This window comes from Heteronotia binoei, chromosome 21, assembly GCF_032191835.1.
Source record: "Heteronotia binoei isolate CCM8104 ecotype False Entrance Well chromosome 21, APGP_CSIRO_Hbin_v1, whole genome shotgun sequence".
In the NCBI taxonomy this organism is placed as follows: domain Eukaryota; kingdom Metazoa; phylum Chordata; class Lepidosauria; order Squamata; family Gekkonidae; genus Heteronotia; species Heteronotia binoei.
In genome coordinates, this window is record NC_083243.1 from 2,916,204 (window position 1) to 2,932,483 (window position 16,280).

The 16,280-nt window shown below is 48.9% G+C and overlaps 1 long non-coding RNA gene across 1 annotated transcript; it reads left to right on the top strand.

Moving 5' to 3' along the window:
* Positions 1-2,368: 2,368 nt before the first annotated feature.
* Positions 2,369-4,046, top strand: LOC132590064 (uncharacterized). Its single transcript, XR_009556637.1, has 3 exons — positions 2,369-2,431; positions 3,688-3,758; positions 3,919-4,046. It is a non-coding gene; the product is annotated as an uncharacterized LOC132590064 (long non-coding RNA).
* Positions 4,047-16,280: the final 12,234 nt, after the last annotated feature.

Below are 16,280 nucleotides of genomic sequence, written 5' to 3' on the forward strand. Positions count from 1 at the left end.
AACTACTGCGAACACATAACTAGCAAATTTTACTGCAGATCCAAATATTATTTCTTATGTTCAATAATCAGTAGATCAGTCCGCATCTCTTTCATGCGCAGATCCTTTGCACAGTTCACGCGATGTAGGGCCCTAAATATCTCCTAAAAGTGCAAGCGTCTTCTCAGCCTCTCCCAAGAGCAGGCAGAAAGTGCTTGGGCTGATCCTGCATTTCTTGAATCAAGTGCTTGCAAAAAGACTGCTCAATCTCATACGTCGATTTCAGTGCAAAGGGGGAGCCTTGTGAGGACGGCCTGGATCAATTTCTCAGGGATTCCTTTGGAACTGTAGGAAACTTTGTTGGCTGTTTATTCAGGGTGGTTGATTGATTATTTTGGCTTCAGCCGCCTGGAGGTTGGTAACTGGGAGGCACCAGTTTTGGTGTGCTGTGTAAGCAGAGTGTGTTGGGGAGCAGGGATAATCAGTGTCTTTCAATGTAAGTAAATTTAGATATATGAAACTGACATTCTCTTGGTGGTCATTTTCATTCTGTAAAACCAAGGGCAAAAGCGGGGCATGAAAAAGGGAAGGGGAAGTCTGGCCTGCTCTGGAATCAGCTGCGGCCCCCTCCTAAGCCCCTGATGTGGGCCCAGTGGGGGCTGGGGCTGCCACCAGCAGAGGAGAGGAGCACTTTAAACACCTCTGTTGCCAAGGTGGAGAGCGCCTAACAAACCCACCAGTGCGCATGGGAATGCCACCAATGCCCACCAATCGCATGAGGCGACTCCCCTGACAGGCAGAGAGGGGTGGAGCTTGCTGATGTGGCCACACCCCCAATAGATACAGGACCAGGAGAAACAAAATACCACAGAAAAATCCATCACTGTGAGGATCATGGCATGTACATACTTCAGGGAGTTCCCCGGGTGTGGTTTTGAGTCCCCTCCTGCATCAATGTTTTGCAAAGTGGGCACACAGGGAGAGAACACGCCTGCTCCAAACGCATCGGCCCTGCCCATCACTCCACGGCTCACTTGGCAGAGGCAGCTGTAACATGATGCCAGATTCTCCTTCCTGCACTGGGGTTAGGGGGGAAGGAAGGGGATCTCTTTGCCAGGCGAGAGAGGGGCAGACCCCCAGGCAGCACAACAGGGAGAAACACCAGGGCACAGTCCCAGGAAGGGGTGTGTGTGTGTTCAGATCTTGTTTAGGGAAATGCCAACAAGAATATGAAGCCTGCCTTTGGGGGGCTCAGGAAGGAATCCCAGATGGGATCACGTGTATTGAATCATTCGTGCTGATTGGCTGGTCGCAATGGCAGGTATTTTGGCTGACTCTTCCCCCAACTACCATCTCCAGCAAGGCACCACTGAGATCCTTAGTAGCCATGCAAAGGAGTTCAGGGACGTGGCGTAGGGTTCATTCCAAATACGACTCTGGTCCTTCTTTCAGGGTGAGCAGGAATATGGGGCCAGGAGAAAACTGCGATAATTCTCTGGAGGAACTTGTGGTATATTCCCTGCTTCTTTTGGGGAGGTTGTATTTATATGTGTGTATATGTCTCTGTATGTTTGTGTGTATATACATATTTTCCTTTTGACACACTCTTGTCTGTCTCTCTCCATCCCCGCAAGGAGAAGCCTCTCTTCATAGCCAAGTTAATAAAGACAACTTTTCTAAGACAGAGGTGACTCAAGAGAAGGGGAAGGAGATGGAAGAGCAGGACCCAGAAGGACCTGGAATGGGCAAGAGAGCACGGAAGAGTCCCCATCCCATCCCACCTGGAAGTGGTGCTGAATTCTGGGAAAAGGCTGGGCCAGAGATCTTGGCTAAGGACACCATGACCTCAGATGTGCATTGCCAAAACTTCCGACTGTTCCGCTACCAGGAGGCCGATGGGCCCCGAGAGGTTTGCAGCCAGCTCCATGGACTTTACAGCCAGTGGCTGAAGATGGAGAGGCACACCAAGAAGCAGATCGTGGACCTGGTGATCCTGGAGCAGTTCTTGACTCTCCTGCCCCAGGAAATGCAGGGCTGGGTCAGAGGATGTGGGCCGGAGACCAGTTCCCAGGCGGTGGCCCTGGCCGAAGGTTTCCTCCTGAGTCAGGCAGAACAGGTGAGGGGATTCTCTCCTGTTTGTCTAATTCAAGCAACTAAATCTGACCTTATCTTAAAGTTTCCTTGCCAGATAATTGCCCAGAGCTTCTTCTGCTAGAGAATTTCTGGCCCCTGCAGATAACTCACCAGCTCTGCTGAGAGAAGGGTGCAGAGTCTGGGAGTGGGGCAGGATCCCTTCCTTGGTCTCTTTTCCATTCCATCTCTTACCGCTCTCCCTGGCTGCGGGGACCACCTTTGGAGATGGAAGCTGCAATCCCTGAGGCAGAAGGAGCTTCCTTGGAGCAGGGGCAGAGGGTGCAGGCGGTGGAGCGTGCCCAAGATGCCCTCTCCTGTGGTAAGGACTCCTTGTGCCTGGGTGCAATTGGGGCAGCTTGTGAATGTGATGGGTAGAGAGTTCAGGTCAGGGGGGGATACTTATTTCTTCAGACAACAAAGAGTTAATTGGTGGCACTCAATGTCCACGAACTGTGATGCCTCTAAAAGATTAAACTGATTCCTGCAGGTCAGTTTCTCCCATTAATTAAATCATTCGTATCTCACCTTCCTTCCATTGTTGTTAAGTCGCAAAGTCGAGTCCAACTCTTTGCGACCCCATGGAAATGGTCTCAAATCGCCTGGGGAGGGGGGAAGGTAGACAAGTTTTGGCAGAGCTCTTCAGCCTGGGGAATAAAGGGAGCCCCAACCTTCTGGGAAAGCCGAACTCTGATAACCACTTCCTAGGAGCCAATAATCATGGGAGAAATGTGGCTCTGTGCCTGTGCTTGAAGGTTCATCTGGGGGGCTGCTGTGGGCAGCAGGGGGTGGAGGAGAAATGGCAGGCTATGGGTCAGCACTACCAGAAATATTGGGGAGGGTCTTGGGGCAGACGTGATGCCATGCTGAAATTGCAAACCTGGTTGTGAAGATAGCATGCCCAGAGACACTTTGAAAACTCATTCATATTACCTTCAGGTTTCCAGAACTGCTCGATTCATGTCTGGTCCAATGTGACAGTGATGTTTAATGCTATAGCACGGTGTTTTCCATTGGCAGGGTCGCAACCCGGCCCGGGTCATGGATCTCTGGACACCGGGTCGTGGGGAGACAGCTAAGGCAGTTCCCAGGTTCCCCTCCCCATTGAAAAACTCACTGAGAGTGGGGTATTTTAATGGGAGTTGGGGCAGATCGCCAGCCTTTGCCCTCTCCCCGCCAGGTGGGGAGACATCATTTCCTGTCTCCCGGCTCCACCCGCAAAGTCTTCTGGCTCCATCCCCAGATTTTAGTGGGCCAGGAAGGAGCAGTGTAGACATAACCGGGCCACAGGGGGGGGATTTTGGGAAACCTTGCATAGCACTTCCACCACTCCCTTTCCCTCTCTATGGAGGAAACCAAAGTCTCACAGAAGCCTGAAATCTGCAGACAGCATTTGCAATCCCTGAGGCTCAGAGGTCCCTGGTGCTTCTCTTCTGCCTCTCCCAGAATGTAGGAAAAAGTATTTTTAAAATCTGTTGAACGTGCATAGGGCAAGGTTTCCCAACCCTGGGAAGGAGGTGTGCGAAGCAGGGAACAAACAAGCAAACAGCCTTCCTTCCTCCCTTGTCTCAGGAACAGGCAGTGAAAAGATGCTGTTGAACCTTCGCCTTTTCAGAGGGGTGGAAACGGCTGCTGCACCTGCAATCCAGGTAGGAGAGATGAACGGAGGGGGTGGGGGACCCTTTGAATGCTGTTGCATTTATTCATCCCAAGCCTTCCTTTCTGTACCTTCCCAGACCACTCCTTTCCAGGGTATAATCTCTGCCTGGTGTGATCTCTGACGAGGGGGGAATCTTCTTGTTCTTTCAGGGTCCCTTTTCCTTGGAGGAGGTGTCCGTCTCTTTCACGGAGGCAGAATGGGCCCTGCTGGATCCAGGACAAAGAGCTCTGTACAGGGAAGTCATGCTGGAGAATTATGGGAACGTGGCCTCTCTGGGTAAGGATCTTTTAGAGCAGCTTGCTGCCACTGAGATGAGGAATGAATTCAGATATCGAATAGCAGTGCATCATTTTGAGGCCTGTCCCACCACTTGGGGAGGGGCTGTAGCTCCCTGGTAGAGAATCTGCTTGGAATGAAAAGGTCCCCACTTCAGTCGCCAGCATCTCCAGAGAAAAGGATCAGGTAGGAGGTGAAATGGAAGACTCTGCCTGAGACAGTGGAGAGCCGGTGCCGGACTGAATAGATGATACTGACTCCAAGGGACCAGGGGTCTGGTTCAGTATAAGGAAACTTGATACGTTTATAGAATCATAGAATTGGAACTGACCTCCACGGTCATCTAGTCCAACCCCCTGCAACCCCCATATGCAGCATGTAGCGATACAAGTTGGACGAACTGCCAATAACATCCTTAAATTCTATCATACAAAAGCGGCTCTTTCTGTTCCAGCCACCCAAAAACTATGCTCAATGGCAGGGGTGGCCAACGGTAGCTCTCAGATGTGTTTTGCCTACAACTCCCATCCGCCCCAGCCAGCATGGCCAATGGCTGGGGCTGAAGGGAGTTGTAGGCAAAAAACATCTGGAGAGCTACTGTTGGCCACTCCTGCTCTGTGGCACCTTAATTGGCCCTTCCGCTTCCAGCTTTGCCTCTAAGAACATCAGAGAAGCCCTGTTGGATCAGGCCAATGGCCCATCCAGTCCAACACTCTGTGTCACATAAGAACATAAGAGAAGCCCTGTTGCATCAGGCCAGTGGCCCATCCAGTCCAACACTCTGTGTCACATAATAGAAGCCCTGTTGGATCAGGCCAGTGGCCCATCCAGTCCAACACTCTGTGCCACATAAGAACTGAAGAGAAGCCATGTTGGATCAGGCCAGTGGCCCATCCAGTCCAACACTCTGTGTCACATAAGAACATAAGAGAAGCCCTGTTGGATCAGGCCAATGGCCCATCCAGTCCAACACTCTGAGTCACATAAGAACATAAGAGAAGCCATGTTGGATCAGGCCAATGGCCCATCCAGTCCAACACTCTGAGTCACATAAGAACATAAGAGAAGCCATGTTGGATCAGGCCAAAGGCCAATGGCCCATCCAGTCCAACACTCTGAGACACATAAGAACATAAGAGAAGCCATGTTGGATCAGGCCAATGGCCCATCCAGTCCAACACTCTGTGTCACATAAGAACATAAGAGAAGCCATGTTGGATCAGGCCAGTGGCCCATCCAGTCCAACACTCTGTGTCACATAAGAACACAAGAGAAGCCCTGTTGGATCAGGCCAATGGCCCCTCCAGTCCAACACTCTGTGTCACATAAGAACATAAGAGAAGCCCTGTTGGATCAGGCCAATGGCCCATCCAGTCCAACACTCTGAGTCACATAAGAACACAAGAGAAGCCATGTTGGATCAGGCCAATGGCCCATCCAGTCCAACACTCTGTATCACACAGTGGCCAAAATACACACACACACACACACTGTGGCTAATAGCCACTGATGGACCTCTGCTCCATATTTTTATCCAATCCCCTCTTAAAGCTGGCTATGCTTGTAGCCGCTACCACCTCCTGTGGCAGTGAATTCCACATGTTAATCACCCTTTGAGTGAAGAAGGACTTCCTTTTATCCTTTTTAACCCGACTGCTCAGCAATTTCATTGAATGCCCACAAGTTCTTGTATTGTGAGAAAGGGAGAAAAGGACTTCTTTCTCTACTTTCTCCATCCCATGCATAATCTTGAACAAAGCAGAACAAACTAAAAGCGTTTCTCTCTCTCTCTCACCCACTGGACTGATGTCTCGTCAATCCACAACTGGCTCAGGGGCGAGAGTTGAATTTTCCCTGCTGCAAGAAACAAATGCTAATTTCCTTCCCTTTGATTTGATGTATTGCATTCCTCAATCGGTTGACGGGGCGATAGGATGCGTCTTTCTTTCCTGAACGATCAGGGTCAGGAACAGGTGATCAACTGGACCACATTTTCCTCTTTCAGAGATTCCGACTGTCCTTTGAGGGCGTATTCATGTTCTTAACAGAAGAGGAATGGCACTTCTCTGCCCAGGCCAAAGAAAACTCTACTGGGATGTTATGGAGGAAACTTTTGAAACCGTGGCCTCTCTGGGTAAGAATCCTTTCCTTTCAATCCTCAATTTTGGGGCACACATTCATTTTAGCTGAGGCTGCGGGGGTCTATTCCTGATTTGGTTGGCTTCCCCGGCCAGTACTGTCACCTGTGCTAGAAAATGGAATAATAACTCCCTTCTCTATGAGATATCATGATGTGAGACGGCTAGGCTGGGCGATATGTGACGACATGATAAACTTTTCAGAGTGCTGTTGAGTTGTCTGTTTATAAAATGTTTGTATTGTTTTATCGTATGTTGTACTCCGCCCCGAGCCCCACGGGGAATGAGCAGAGTAGAAATATACTAAATAATAAAAATAATAATAATAAATAATTGATGATGATGTGCTGTTGAGGGCAGAAAGGAGCTCCCACATTTTGGGATCTTGTAGCGACAGAAAAAGAAAACATAAAATATTTTCCTGCTGTAAAGAGAAACCTGTTGCTGAAGCGGATTCTGGTTGGGAGACACAGACAGTATCCAGTTCGATTCCCACTAGCAAATCCTTCTGGCTCCTTTTTTCTTCTTCGGCCCATCTGTTTTGCTGAGAGCCAGTTTGGTGTAGTGGATAAGTGTGCGGATTCTTATCTGGGAGAACCGGGTTTGATTCCCCACTCCTCCACTTGCACCTGCTGGCATGGCCTTGGGTCAGCCAGAGCTCTCTTATCTGGGAGAACCAGGCTTGATTCCCCACTCCTCCACTTGCAGCTGCTAGAATGGCCTTGGGTCAGCCATAGCTCTCCTATCTGGGAGAACCGGATTTGATTCCCCACTCCTCCACTTGCACCTGCTGGAATGGCCTTGGGTCAGCCAGAGCTCTCTTATCTGGGAGAACCGGGTTGGATTCCCCACTCCTCCACTTGCAGCTGCTGGAACATAAGAACATAAGAGAAGCCATGTTAGATCAGGCCAATGGCCCATCCAGTCCAACATTCTGTGCCACCTTCAAGAGGGGGTTAGATAAAAATATGGAGCAGAGGTCCATCAGTGGCTATTAGCCACAGTGTGTGTGTGTATATATATATATATATATTTGGCCGCTGTGTGACACACACACACACACACACACACACACACACACACTGTGGCTAATAGCCACTGATGGACCTCTGCTCCATATTTTTATCTAACCCCCTCTTGAAGGTGGCTATGCTTGTGGCCGCCACCACCTCCTGTGGCAGTGAATTCCACATGTTAATCACCCTTTGGGTGAAGAAGTACTTCCTTTTATCCGTTTTAACCTGTCTGCTCAGCAATTTCATCGAATGCCCACGAGTTCTTGTGTTGTGAGAAAGGGAGAAAAGTACTTCTTTCTCTACTTTCTCCATCCCATGCATTATCTTGTAAACCTCTATCATGTCACCCCGCAGTCGACGTTTCTCCAAGCTAAAGAGTCCCAAGCGTTTCAACCTTTCTTCATAGGGAAAGTGCTCCAGCTCTTTAATCATTCTAGTTGCCCTTCTCTGGACTTTCTCCAATGCTATAATATCCTTTTTGAGGTGCGGTGACCAGAACTGCACACAGTACTCCAAATGAGACCGCACCATCGATTTATACAGGGGCATTATGATACTGGCTGATTTGTTTTCAATTCCCTTCCTAATAATTCCCAGCATGGCACTGGCCTTTTTTATTGCAAATGCACACTGTCTTGACATTTTCAGTGAATTATCTACCACGACCCCAAGATCTCTCTTGGTCCGTCTCTGCCAGTTCACACCCCATCAACTTGTATTTGTAGCTGGGATTCTTGGCCCCAATGTGCATTACTTTGCACTTGGCCACATTGAACCGCATCTGCCACGTTGACGCCCACTCACCCAGCCTCAACAGATCCCTTTGGAGTGCCTCACATTCCTCTCTGGTTCTCACCACCCTGAACAATTTAGTGTCATCTGCAAACTTGGCCACTTCACTGCTCACTCCCAACTCTAAATCATTTATGAACAAGTTAAAGAGCATGGGACCCAGTACCGAGCCCTGCGGCACTCCACTGCTTACCGTCCTCCACTGCAAAGACTGCCCATTTATACTCACTCTCTGCTTCCTATTACTCAGCCAGTTTTTGATCCACAAGAGGACCTGTCCTTTTACTCCATGACTCTCAAGCTTTCTAAGGAGCCTTTGATGAGGAACTTTATCAAAAGCTTTCTGGAAGTCAAGGTAAACAACATCTATCGAGTCTCCTTTGTCCACATGTTTGTTCACCCCCTCAAAGAAATGTAACAGGTTAGTGAGGCAAGATCTTCCCTTGCAGAACCCATGCTGAGTCTTCCTCAATAACCCGTGTTCATCAATGTGCCTACTCATTCTGTCCTTGATAATGGTTTCTACCAACTTTCCCGGTATTGAAGTCAGACTGACTGGCCTGTAATTTCCCGGATCTCCTCTGGAACCCTTTTTAAAGATGGGGGTGGCATTTGCTACCTTCCAGTCCTCAGGAACGGAGGCAGATTTCAATGAAAGATTACAGATTTTTGTTAGAAGATCCACAAGTCCAACTTTGAGTTCTTTCAGAACACTCGGATGTATGCCATCCGGACCCGGTGACTTATTAGTTTTCAATTTGTCTATCAGTTGTAGGATCTCCTCTTTTGTCACCTCAATCTGACTCAGGTCTTTCAACACCCCTTCCAAAATTAGTGGTTCTGGGGCGGGCAAAAAGTTCTCGTCTTCCACAGTGAAGACGGAGGCAAAAAATTCATTTAGCTTCTCAGCCATTTCCCTATCCTCCTTCAGTAATCCTTTTACCCCATGGTCATCCAAGGGCCCCACTGCCTCCCTGGCTGGTTTCCTACTTCTAATATATTTGAAGAAAGTTTTATTGTTGGTCTTTATGTTTTTTGCAATATGCTCCTCATAGTCCCTTTTTGCCTGCCTGATCACAGTCTTGCATTTGATTTGCCACAGCCTGTGTTCCCTTTTACTAATCTCGCTTGGACTGGTTTTCCACCGCTTAAAGGAGTCCTTCTTACCTTTTACAGCTTCCATTACTTTGTTTGTTAACCACGCAGGCCTTTTCTTATGCCTGTTTGTGCCTTTCCTAACTTGTGGTATGTATTTTATCTGAGCTTCTAGGATTATAGTTTTAAATAGCGTCCAAGCTTCCCCAAGGGATTTGACGGTATGTACCTTTCCTTTCAGTTTCCTCCTCACATGCCTCCTCATCTCAGTGTATTTACCCCTTTTAAAGTTAAACTTGGTGTGGTGGTCTTTTTGGACAGCTCCCTATTTATACAAACGGTGAAATCAGTAACATTATGGTCACTGCTCCCAAGTGGCGCAATCACTTTTACATCTCTCACCAAGTCTTGGGCATTACTTAGGACCAAATCCAGGATCGCCCCACCCCTGGTAGGTTCTGAGACCATCTGCTCCATAGCACAGTCACTGAGAGCATCAAGAAACTCAATCTCTTTCTCTCGACCAGAACACATATTGACCCAATCAATCTGCGGGTAGTTAAAATCACCTATTACGACACAGTTTTTACGTTTCGCCGCTATCTTTAAGCCTTCCATCATATTATAATCATCCTCTCTCTTTTGATTTGGTGGGCGATAACAAACTCCCATAGTTAAATTTCCTTTTGGGCCCTCTATTTCAACCCAAAGCATTTCTAAAAGTGAATCTAATTCTCTGACCTCAGTCTTACTGGACCGTATATCCTCTCTGACATACAGAGCCACCCCACCTCCAACCCTTCCCTCCCTATCCTTCCGATATAGCTTATATCCAGCTATAAATGGTCCAGGCAAGTAGGTGTGAAAAACCTCAGCTTGAGACCCTGGAGAGCCATGAATGGGGCTGTGGCTCAGTGGTAGAGCATCTGCTTGGTAAGCAGAAGGTCCCAGGTTCAATCCCCGGCATCTCCAACTAAAAATGGTCCAGGCAAGTAGGTGTGAAAAACCTCAGCTTGAGACCCTGGAGAGCCATGAATGGGGCTGTGGCTCAGTGGTAGAGCATCTGCTTGGTAAGCAGAAGGTCCCAGGTTCAATCCCCGGCATCTCCAACTCAAAAGGGTCCAGGCAAATAGGCGTGAGAAACCTCAGCTTGAGACCCTGGAGAGCCATGAATGGGGCTGTGGCTCAGTGGTAGAGCATCTGCTTGGTAAGCAGAAGGTTCCAGGTTCAATCCCCGGCATCTCTGACTAAAAAGGGTCTAGGCAAGTAGGTATGAAAAACCTCAGCTGGAGACCCTGGAGAGCCATGAATGGGACTGTGACTCAATGGTAGAGCATCTGCTTGGTAAGCAGAAGATCCCAGGTTCAATCCCCGGGATCTCCAAATCAAAAGGGTCCAGGCAAGTAGGCGTGAATAACCTCAGCTTGAGACCCTGGAGAGCCACTGCCAGTCTGAGTAGACAATACTGACTTTGATGGACCGAGGGTCTGATTCAGTAGAAGGCAGCTTCATATGTATGTGTTCAAACCCAGTTCTTCCAGATTAGAGTCCACATACTTAACCACTGCACCAAACTGGCCAAAGGCTCCTGAACAATGCCAGATGTTTTTGAAGGGACTATTTGATTCCTCCTGCCATCTTTGTCTCCCTTGCAGGTGGTGAAGCGATGCCAGTGGTGGGCATGAAGTCATCCACGCTTCTAAGCGCGGAGGAAGCGGTTGGCATCCAGCTGGATCTGGTATGGGACGGGCTGAGGGGGTGTGTGTGGTGGGTGAGGGACAGATAGAGTGGCTAACAATCTAAAACTTATAGGATAGAACCACATTGTGGAATCATCAGTGCAAACTCCCCTCGCTCCCAAACTCACTTTATTAACACGATTAAAAACAGACTTACGATAGATACAAAACGAAGCAGAAGAAACACATCGGTTAGTAAGGAGGGATCATTGGTGGAACATCCAATGGGGAAAAGTCTTCTTGCGCTGGTAGAAGATGGCAATGCATGGGGACAGGTGAATCTTCTCAGGTGCACGTCCAAATTCTGCAAAGACCCCTGGCCAATAACGTCTCCTCCTTCCTTCAAAGTCCAGTAACCTTTGAGGACGTGGCCATCTCTTTCTCCGAGGAGGCGTGAGCCCTGCTAGATCTGGACCATTGGGCTGTCTCCCACGAAGTCATGTCGGAGAGTCTCCTGAATGTGGCTTCTTTAAGTAAACGCCCTCCAGTAACACCTTAAAGACTAACAAAATACGCGGCAGAGACGGTGCTTTTGTGAGTCTCTGAAGAAGTAAGCAGTGGCTCACGAAATTCCATATCCTGTCGTATGTTTTGTTGGTCTTTAAGGTGCTGTTGGACTCACGATAAAATCACATCGTGGAATCGTTAGAATCGACCCCCTCTCTCCCAAGCACACCTCATTAAAACGATTAAAAACAGACTTACAATGGATGCAAAACGTAAAAACGGTGGTGAAGAAAGAGCGATTGCTGAGGGAATGGCACACAGCAGGGGCGGCCAACGGTAGCTCTCCAGATGTTTTTTTTGCCTACAACTCCCATCAGCCCCAGCCATTGGCCATGCTGTCTGGGGCTGATGGGAGTTGTAGGCAAAAAAACATCTGGAGAGCTACCGTTGGCCACCCCTGCCATACAGGAACAAAAAATCTTCCATATTCTGGCAGATGATGGCAATGGAAGGGGGCAGCTGAAGCTTCTCGTGTGCGTGTCCAAATTCTGCAAAGATCCCTGGTCAATAACGTCTCCTCCCTTCCTTCAGAGTCCAGTGGGCTTTGAGGATGTGGCCATCTCTTTCTCCGAGGAGGAGTGGGCTCTGCTAGATCTGGACCAACAGGCTGTCTACCGTGAAGTCATGTCGGAGAGTCTCCTGAATGTGGCTTCTTTGAGTAAGCGCCCTCCAGTCCTTTCTTACCCCAGGCAGAAACTGCCCTGCTTGGTCAGTCCTCTCCCCAGATCCGCTTCTGATGACCCGGGGTCTCTTCCTAGGCAGGGGAAACCCTCCCCACTCCAACCTCGGATGCTTCCGGATGCTGCGCCCTCTCCGTGACGGGTCGTGTCTGGGGATTCTCCACGTGCCGTCTTCCTTTCCCGACCTGCCTTCGCGCTTTCGAGTCAAGCTGCGCACAGAGAGCCAGACGGACTCTTTAAGGCCCGGGCAGCACCCCGATGCCCACCAGAGGCCCCAAGACTTTGCAGGTAGTTGGAAAAGGCAGTGGAGGGGGGGTGGGTCCCAACTTCAGAACTGACAGAGAGAAGCTTCTGGTATTTCTCCATCTCCTGTGTATGTTTGGGCCTTGTCTTTCGATATCTCAACTGAACATGAGTCAACAGTGTGATGCGGCAGCTAAAAAGGCAAATGCAATTTTGGGCTTTATCAACAGAAGTATCATGTCCAGATCACGTGATGTGATGGTATCGCTTTACTCTGCTCTGGTAAGACCTCACCGGGAGTATTGTGTTCAGTTTTGGGCACCACATTTTAAGAAGGATATAGACAAGCTGGAACGGGTCCAAAGGAAGGCGAAGAAGATGGTGAGGGGTCTGGAGACCAAGTCCTATGAGGAAAGGTTGAAGGAGTTGGGGATGTTTAGCCTGGAGAGGAGGCGGCTGAGAGGTGATAGGATCACCATCTTCAAGTACTTGAAGGGCTGTCATATAGAGGATGGTGCGGAATTGTTTTCTGTGGCCCTGGAAGGTAGGACCAGAACCAGTGGGTTGAAATTAAATCAAAAGAGTTTCCGGCTCAACATTAGGAAGAACTTCCTGACCGTTAGAGCGGTTCCTCAGTGGAACAGGCTTCCTCCTTGGGAGGCGGTGGGCTCTCCTTCCTTGGAGGTTTTGAAACAGAGGCTAGATGGCCATCTGACAGCAATGAAGATCCTGTGAACTTAGGGGGAACTACTTGTGAATATCCTGCACTGTGCAGGGGGTTGGACTAGATGGCCCTGGAGATCCCTTCCAACTCTGTGATTCTATTAGGAAAAACTTGTGGATCGTTAGAGCTATTCCTCAGTGGAACAGGCTTCTTCCTCGGGAGGTGGTGGGCTCTCCTTCCTTGGAGGTTTTGAAACAGAGGCTAGATGGCCACCTGACAGCAATGCAGATCCTATGTATTTAGGGGGAGGTATTTGTGAGTTTCCTGCATTGTGCAGGGGGTTGGACTAGATGGCCCTGGAGGTCCCTTCCAACTCTGTGATTCTATTAGGAAGAATTTGTGGATCGTTAGAGCGATTCCTCAGTGGAACAGGCTTCCTCCTTGGGAGGTGGTGGGCTCTCCTTCCTTGGAGGTTTTTAAACAGAGCCTAGATGGCCATCTGACAGCAATGAAGATCCTGTGAATTTAGGGGGAGGTGTTTGTGAGTTTCCTGCATTGCGGAGGGGGTTGGACTAATGACCCTAGAGGTCCCTTCCAACTCTATGATTCTATAATACTAAATAACAGGGCTATTTTTGGAGCAGGGACTCCTTTGCATATTAGGGCACACACCTGTGATGTAGCCAATCCTCCTGGAGCTCACAGTAGGCCCTGTACGAAGAGGCCTGTAAGCTGTTGGAGGATTGGCTATGTGGAGAAACGCCATTTTAGTCAGTGGTGGTGCTTCATTTGGCAGGGGTCAGTAAATCCCTCAGCAAGCTTTGTAGCCTTCCCCTCACTCCCCCCCTCCCTTCCAGAGCCAAACCAACAACGCTAGGGGGAAAATCTCCTAGAGAGGCAGGAAGTGCTGTTGTTCTTTGCATGTGTTAGGCAGGAAGAGAAGGCAGATTTGAACTGGGGCTCGAGCGAGCATGTGGTGAGCAATGGAGGCTCCTGCCGGGGGGGGGGGGGGGGCCCAGGCAGGCAGACTAAGTAAGTAATTCACAAGACAGGGCAAGTTTAGATCAGGGCCAGCAGGATGCGTTTATAATCAACTTTTCTTTATTATGCTGTGTGCTGTGCTGTGCTAATTTTGTAGATGCAACTGTTTTTGTTTTGTTTTTCTTTTCCTATATTTTTCTCTTTTAAATAAATGTTTTTTCTGTTTTAAATGCTGGCAGTCAAACTCTGTACCACATAGATCCCCAAACCGCTTTAGACCACGCTGTGTTAAGAAGGGGGCCCCGGTGAAGGGGGGAAGGCATGCAGTTGGATAAGGTGCCAATCCTCCAGGGGTGCCCCAAAGACGCGCTGAGGTCTCTGTGAAACCCAAGTGCAGGGTGGCAGAGGACCTTGAGGCCTGGCCTCACAGCTGGAGAGGGGGATTGGGAGTCCTGTTCCTCTCAATCTGAACCCCGGGACTGAGCAGGTGGTGGCAGCGAGCCCAAGGGGCAGGAGGAGAAATAGCTCCCTCCAGGAGTTGGCGACTCAATAGGGAGCTGACGGGACCGGGTCTGAAGGTAGAATCGGGTCGGTTCCGCCACAGGCTACATCAGGGGTGTGTGGCCTAATATGCAAAGGAGTTCCTGCTACAAAAAAAGCCCTGATTACTGTGGAATTCACTGCTGTAGGAAGTGGTGGTGGCTACAAGCATATAGGGGATTGGACGAACGTATGGGGCAGAGGTCCATCGGTGGCTATTAGCCACACGGTATTGTTGGAACTCTCTGTCTAGGGCAGTGATGGGGCAATCCAGCACTCTGTCACTCAGTGGCCAAATCCCAGGGGCCATCAGGGGCTCCACTAGTGGGGTCAGGACACTAGAAGGCCTCCTACTGTTGCCCCCAAGCACCAAGAAGACAACGCATCACTGCCCAGAAAGAGTGTTCCATTTTCTACCTTGTGACTAACAGCCACTGGTGTGACTAACAGCCTTGTGACTAACAGCCTCCATTCCAGATGTTTCTCCAATCCCCTCTCAAAGCTGTCTGTGCGGGGGGCGTGGCGTCGCACGCATAGGGAATGGACGCCTGAAAACAGAGCTCCTTACTTACCCCTGCCAAATCCACTTAAGCAAGCGCCCAGCGTTGTTGTTTGTTTTCTTTTTTTTCTTTAATTAGTATGGGAACAGTAGATGGTCAAAAATCCAGATCAAAAAGAAACTCAAGGAACTCTGTTAAAGACTATTTTCCCAAAAAGCCTAAGGCTAAGGCCTCAGGAAAAGCAAGCAGCCCTGCAAGCAAGATGGCGTCGGGAGAAGGGGAAAACACAGCAGCAGACCTAGCTTCATTTCGTTCTGAGGTAATGGAGGCTTTTCAAAAACTGGAAAAAAATATGACTGACAAAATATCTGCCATGATCCAGCCCCTTTCTGCTCAGTTGGAGGGTTTCAAAACGTCCTTAGAGAAGGTGGCAGAGACTGCAGATTCTGCTTTTAACATGGCATGTGCTGTGCAGGAGGACACTCAGTATTTTTATAAAAGAGATGAATGGGCCACTGATAAAATTATTGCACTTGAGAACCAACTGAAAATGGGGAATGTTAAAATTCGCGGGCTCCCCGAGAACTCTGCCTCTCCCTCTGACCTAAAATCTCTTATAGCCTCCTGGCTATCAAAGGCATTGGGTTTTTCTGAATCTGATCTTTGTGCCCTGGAGGCTGCATATAGAATTGGCCCTTTGCGCACACAGAAAACTTCGTTGCCTAGGGACATTTTAGTCCGTTTCTCTTCTGCCTCAGTTAAATCCAAGCTGCTGCAAAAAGCCCGGGCTATAAATCCACTTCTGCTAGGAGATTACAACATCCAAATTCTACAGGATTTGTCTTCTGAAACCTTGCAAAGGCGGAAAATTTTGAAGCCAATTATTGAAATCCTGAACAGGGAAAACATCAGATATCGATGGGTTGCTTCGTACAAGCTGCAAGTTACTGTACAGGATCGGTCGTTTGTCGCTGGAGGCCTTGACTCAGGCCTAAGCATGCTGAGAGATTTGAATCTTCCTGTTCCCACCGGCCTTATAGAAGCAGTCTCACATGTTCACTCAATAACTTCAGACACTAGATGGCGTCGTGTGCCTATGAACTGTCCTGATCGGCCTGTTTCTCCTAGAAGCTAAAAGCTGGAACTGTTGCTATGCAGAAATCTTCCCTTTTTTGTGTGGATTCTTGACGTCCCCCCCTTTTTTTTTTTTTCCTGACATATAAGCTACTGAACTGCTGACTTATAAGCTTTGCCTACGTGTAACTCTGTCACGGCTTAGAAATATGCTGATGATTGTTTCGTGCCTATGAAGCAATGTTTATATACGAAATTGGGGGGTC